Genomic DNA, 6,735 nt, shown 5'->3' on the forward strand with positions numbered 1-6,735 from the left:
TTTCTGTCACTTTTTTCCCCACCTACTCATCAGGAACTTCCCAGCCTACTCTGGAAGCACTCTGAAGAAGGAGTAGAGTTTTGCTTGAACATCTGAAAATGCTGACAGTAGCAAACCCCATCACCACCACTGTGACTCCAGAGCATAATGTGTGGGCAAGCAAAAGAGTAGGAATTGCTTAACTTCAGAAGTGCAAAGGAAATGCATAAGGAACTGATCTCTGTTTCAGACTGAATGCCAGGTGTGACAGACTGACCAACTGATACTGACAGAAAAGGTGTGCTTCAGCCCCATGACACCTGTCTGTGTTAAGGAAAGGCCTTGCAATAGGTGTCCTAGAAGCAATGCTGCTGTGTCCTGGTTTCTTTGGAAGTCTGGAACCCAAAAGGTTTGGATGTCTGCCTAGTGGGTACCACTGTGCTCTCCAAAGCAGGAAGAATTGAGCTTCTGGTCTCAGTGCTGGGCAGCCTTACTGAGCATGTGAGCTGCTTGTCCCCACCAAACCCAGGAGAGCAGCTCTCCCTTCTGCAGGAGAGTGGGACAAGCAGCAGCATGCTTTAGGGGTTGTTTTCTCTCAGAGATAGAAGGAGAAAGTATTTTGAGATTGTCCCAGAGACCTCTCCAGTACAAGAAATGACTGCTTGGGGGTGGCTTGGACACACTGCTCTTTGGTTACTCTCCTGCCATTAACCCTCTATCCAGCTGTGCCCAAAGTGCTCTGCCAAACCTGCTTGCAATTTCTCCCCCCTTCTTCTTTTCTAGGTTCTTTTCTAACTGGAATTGCCTACAGGGATGTTTTGGGTTCTGTATTGCAGAAGTTTTCTAAGGCACAGCATGCCCACCTTCCTGCTTTGTCAAGCCTTATCTAATCCTTTTAGTAAACAGCCTCCCACTTGCAGGAGCCTGAGGATGCAATGTGAGGCTGGACTGGGGCTCCCTGTGCTATGTACACGCCCATGAAAGCATCCCCCATCCCTGGAAGTGTTTAAGGCCAGCTTGGATGGGCTCTGGGCAACCTGGTCTTGTGGAAAGTGTCCCTGCTTACAGAAGGGAGGGTTTGGAACTAGATGAGCACTCAGGTCCTTTCCAACTCAAATCATTCTGTGATTCTATTGAAGTATCTCTAAATGAGAGTTGCTTAGAAGAGTATTTAGTACAAAGATTAATTCAGGCAATTACTGGGAACATTTCTTTTGGTTCTCCTGCACTGGTGATGATATTTCTGTACATTTGGATCCAGGAGGTTCTCTTGGAATGTCTCCCTTGACCAGGGCTGTGACAGCAGGCAGGTGCAATAGGCAAGTTGGAGTCTTCTCCTGGAGCAAAAGGCAAGCTTTTTTACTCTCTTGTAAAATTTAAGAGTGCTGGCAGGAGAAGAAAGACTGCTGCTGAGGATAGAGAATTCCAAGTAAGCTATTTGGGGACAATCTGGTTTTTTTGGGAATACATTTTGAAGTGGCTGATGGCAGTTGGAGGACTTATAGGTGAGTTGGTGAAGTCTCTGTAGTTTTGGTCTTCCCCTGTTGTGAAGCAAAGGAAATCCATACAACACCATGTCTTGTCCTTGAGGGCCACATAAGTAGCAACAGAATTCAGAGTGTACCACTGGAATGATGCTGCTAAGGAGGAGATTACTTACATGTGCTAATTAAATCTTCTTTGTTTATAATGCAGTTAGCAGAGTATCGGGGATTTAGGATGGGTTGATTTCTCTGGGCTCTTGGATTCCAACACTAGTTCAGGGAACTCCTGCACCAGGACACCTATATCCTCACTCCTTTCCCTGTTTGTCAGCTGGGACACGTTTCTAGAAACTCACTCATCTGCTCTGGGGTGCATGGCAGAGGAAAGGATGCTGGGCTGACAAAAGCTGGTGCTTGCCTGCAGCAAGTGCCAAAGATGACAAAGCATTTGGGTTTCAGCCCAGTGCACTATCCAGCCAGCAGGATGGGAGTGTTTGAGAGGCAGCAGTTTCATTGAGACTGGCTCAGCTATCCATTTACCTCTTCTTCAGCCTCCTTGCCTCTCTGCTGTAACTCCTGCATCCTTCTGGGAATAGTAAAATTTCAGTTTTTCCAGCAGGTTCATCCCAGGACTGATGATCAAGTCATGGCAGCAAGTAGGGCAGATGGCAACAAGCAGCTGTGCTTGCTCCTGTTGAGTGCAAAGGAGCTGTTCCATGGGGATGGGCACACAGGTGGGAGCCCTGCCTGTGGGAGCAGTCCTGTGGCAGCATCAGGGACTTGGGAACCGACCCACGCCCCCAGAATATCAGGGCACTGCCTGTGCAGGGCTGGGACAGCCTCTGCCGGAGAGAGCTTTGTCTCTGTCTGCATCTCTTCAGCTCTCAGGCCCATTTTAGAACTCTGTTTTGGTCCTGTGTGCTCAGGTGGCATCAGGGCTGGTTTCCCTGAGGGAAGGAGAAAGAGGAACACAGAGCCATGGCTCCAGCAAGCCTGGTTATGAGGGAATCTGTCCTTTGCTCCCAACTGCCAAAATCCCAACTGGTAAAATCCCAACTGCCTTATGCACCTGGTTCCACACTACTTTGTCACTTGCTTTGGTTGCTGTTTTGCTCTCAGTTGAATGAGGATCTCTGTCTGTCTTCTCCAACTTTATTAAGCACAATTTTCTCAACTGCCTTCACTTCTCATGCAGAAAGGGAGCAGGGAGTTGTTTTGGAGGGTTTATCATAAGTTTGTGGAGTCTTTTCTTTGCTCTTCTCTTCCTGATTCCACTGTCCCACCTCAGTTTACCTGTTTGACCTCAGATGTACAGGGCCACGTTCTTTGTCCCCAGCCTTTTCTTTGCTCCAGCCTTTGTGGTAGCTTGTGTGCAGGACCAGAGAAGGAGAGACAGCATTTTCTGTGCTAACAAAGTGAGCATTGTTGTAATGCTCTTGCAGAGTGGGTGGATGTGATTGCCGACAGATGTATTCCTTCTGCTGGGGTGTGGATTAAGGCTCAAGGTGACTTTGCTCCTTCATAAATTCACTGACTTTCCCCAGGGAACTGAAGGGGCAGGACTGGGAGGGAAGAACTATGATAAATGGAAGTGTGGGAAGGAAATGCACTTACATAGGCCACGCTGCTTAAGAACAAATGTGTGCTCTGTGAGGAGCTCTTGCCATTGCTTAAGATACCACTCAGTGGGTTAAAAAACCCAGGAGGATGTTTAGCTGAGAAGCTGAGCAGGCTCCCTGCAGGCTGCTCTCCCAGTGTAATTGCCTGGGTAAGTGGATTAGTGAGCAGCAGTGTGGCTTGTTGGGGGTTAGGCAGGCTCTGAGAGAGCAGATCCCTGTCCCCCACAAGAGGACACAAGATGCAGGAAGCAGCGTTGCTCCCTTCCAGTCAGAGCTGTTTGATGCTGAAAGCTGTGGCTGATGGTTGGTTGTCATTGTGGGGGCTCACTGGGAAGGGTCGCATGGAAACAGTTCCTTTCAGAGCTATCACTTGTCCTTATCTGCTGCGAGGTGGGTATAGTGACAGCAAATCACATCTTGGGACACTTCTCTGCCTTTGTTGCCATGGGAATCGGCGTCTTCCGCAGCTTTGTCTCCTGTGAAAAAAGAGGAGTATTGTTACCTCTGCTGCCTTGCCCACTGCAATGTGCTGAGGGTGAGAGGGGGGTTGTGGTCAGCCACAGAGCACCAGGAGGAAACCTCAGTGCTGGGGACAGGCTGTGAGGTCACTTTGTTGGAACTCTCACCAGCCGTGCAGTGCCTCCCTGTGTGCTGGCTGCTGCTGTGGCTGGTGATGCAGAGCACACAGCGAGGCACTCTGGCCCAGGTGGCCCTGCTCCACCAGCCCTGGCTGTCAGATGCTGTCAGACCCTGCCAGACTAACAGGGCTGGGACCTGCCCTGGCATCTGCTCCATGGTTAGGTAGAAGAATCTGGGTCATGTCTGATGTGCCAAAACATGACATCAGTTCAAAAGCCTGCCATGGCCCAGAGGTTCAAACATGGGGACTTAGGTGGGGCCACCTGCCTTTGGGGGAGTTGTAGGGTACAGAGAGAGGTGTACCAGTTTTATAGGAAACCTACTGTGTTTTGTTTCCCTTCCTGGGTGACTGAGTAGCCCCAGCAGGGACATGGGACCCATGCTGCAAGTGCTTCTTTCACAATCAGGAGGTGAAGGCACTGCAGAGTCACTGAGGGTACCCAAGGATCTGCCACAAAGCAGGGTTCCTAGCCCAGGAACTGCATCTCTCCTGTGCTTGAGTTCATGATCAAGCCCTTTTGAATGTGGTAGGGAGCTCCCTGTGTTCATACCATACATCTCATCCCTTCCTCCTAGCCCACACTCATGTCATTTCTTTAGAATTGCAACTGATCTCTATTTTAGTTACACTTCTAGTGTGGATTCCAGTACTCATTCAAAAGGTGTCTATCTGCCCAAAACTCCCACGTAGTGCAGTGGTGCTGTTATTTCCCCAGTACTGAGGAACTGAGTCAGAGGAAGGCTGAATGACACATCTGAGGTTACCCAAAGGGGCTGAGCCCTGCTGGGAACTACATCTGGAAGTTCCTCCCACTGTGGCCAGAGCCCTCACCCTCTTCTTATGTGGCACTGGCTGTGGGGCATCGCCCTGCTCTGCCCCCAGCCTTTCATCTCAGCCTGGGCCCTTGGACTCTGAAATGGGCCATAAATACAATCAGCCCCTTTCAAGGGGAGGGAGTGATTTATCTCAAGATCTAAACTTTTGGCAGTGGAATTAAAAGTAGAATTTGAACTAGTCTGTGCAAAAAAACCCACAATCACAATCTGGTGCTTTTGCTTGGACTTTGATGTTTGTACTGTTTCGTGCTATGCAAAGATACTTTTTAATGTTCAGCCATTCAAAGTAGAAGTGGTTAAATGTAGAAATATAGATGAGAGCTGTGGAAGTACTAGAGCAGCAGGAAAATACCATAAGAGTTTAACCTGGGACGGAAGGAAACTTACCATTTTCTCCAAAGTGTGTGCAAGTGTTACATTTTTAAAGATATATATGAAAAAATACCTGTATATTAAGCTGGCTTAAGGGAGTAGTTGAAAAATGCAGGAAGTTTCACTTTCTAGTCAAAGATATTTGTGTTTCTGTATTTATTCTTTTGCATATGTATGAGTATATACACATGTATAAATACATGAAATGCTCACACTGTTGTAGCTCAGTTTTTCTATATTTTTCTCTCTTCATATGGTGCTGCTTATTCTCTGAAGATATTCATCCCAAAATTCACTTTAACAGAAATGGGCTTCACTTACAACTTGAAGCTGTTTTTGTTGCCTTTGACCTCTGCTTGTGAAAGTGCTTTCTTGAAAGTAGCCAAGAATATAGAAATAACATGACAGGGTAAAAACAAAGAATAATAGAGGGTGGGCAACCACTGAGTCACCATGAAATACTGCCAATGGAGCTTGCTGAGCTCCAGCTCGGCTTGGTCTGGCTACCTATGTCTCATTGCTGAGTTCTTCAAAATGTGTCACTACAGACAGCTGATGCAGCCAGCTAACCACAGGGAAATGGTAGAGCTTCAAAGCTCTGGGAATAATAAAAGTCATGTCTGCCACTGTCTGCTTACTCACCCTTGAAACGAGCTGGTATGCAAGCAGCAGAGAGCAGTTGAGGCTCACAAACAGACTGACTCGTAGGCTGTGATGTGTTAGAAATTAGTCATGTTTCAGTCTGTGCTTCTGATTTTGCTCAGCAGTTGTCTGCACTGCCATGGTCTCTGCCTGCTGTCCTGGACATTGGGCAAGACAGGAGAGGTAGGGAGTGATGGGCACAAAAGGATCCCTCTGGAAAGGAGAACTAAACCCTCTGCTCTGCCCCACCACTGGTGGGGAGTGCCCAGACCAGCCTGGCAAACAGCCCTCCATGGCAGCGCAGCTGTGCCATTGCCTCTGGTCAGGGTTTGCACAGCAAGGGGTAAGAATTCCTGGTGCTGCCAGCAGCCAGCAGTGATGGAGGTTGGGAAGTGTGTGGATGTGGTGTTTGAAAGCACAAGGGAATGCTTTGTTGGTGTGGGGCTTCCTGTTCAGTGCCTTCCCCAGGGTGGACACCTCCACAAGGTCTTTCACCTTTGCCAGAAGAAAGGAAGAGAAGGTTGCTCCATTGTTCTCAGGTTTCAAACCAGCTTTCCCTCCCTGAAACTGTGGGGCTGCTTTGGTGGCGTTGTTCTTTCATGAGTCTGAAGTGGCCTAGCTGGGTTTTCAAACACGTTAGACCCAAATCCTTTTCCGGTGGGCTCAGGAGCCCCCTGTCCCCCTCCCCACTGCCTGGGGCTCAGCCCTGCTGTGCTGCTTTTGAAGCCAGGCCTACAGAGGTGCATCACCACAGCCTCAGGGCTTGCTGCAGGTGGGTTCTGGCTGGCTGTGGTGCCCAGAGCCCTGTTTGCCCCAGAGCACTGCAGGCACCAAGGGAAAAAGCCAGCCTTTTTCCTCCCCTTGCTCCATCCCAGGAGCACACGAAGGCTGCTGGCATTTCCACTTGCTGCCCACATGAGTGGAGACCCCATGTGGACCCATCACATATGGGATACCAGCACTGAGAAACAGATGAGAGAAATGAGCCCAGGGTGGCAGCTCATTGTCCTCAGCCTGAAAAATGTGGTGTCCAGTGCTCAGGGAGGGAACAATAATGTTGTGGTACTGCTGGTGCCACATGGAGAATGTAAAGGGCCTGAGCAGTGGGTGGTCTGATTTGAGGGATGTGCAGCGCTGTATTTTCCCATGCACTATGAGTGTCC

Source organism: Melospiza melodia, chromosome 4, assembly GCF_035770615.1.
Source record: "Melospiza melodia melodia isolate bMelMel2 chromosome 4, bMelMel2.pri, whole genome shotgun sequence".
Classification (NCBI taxonomy): Eukaryota; Metazoa; Chordata; class Aves; order Passeriformes; family Passerellidae; genus Melospiza; species Melospiza melodia.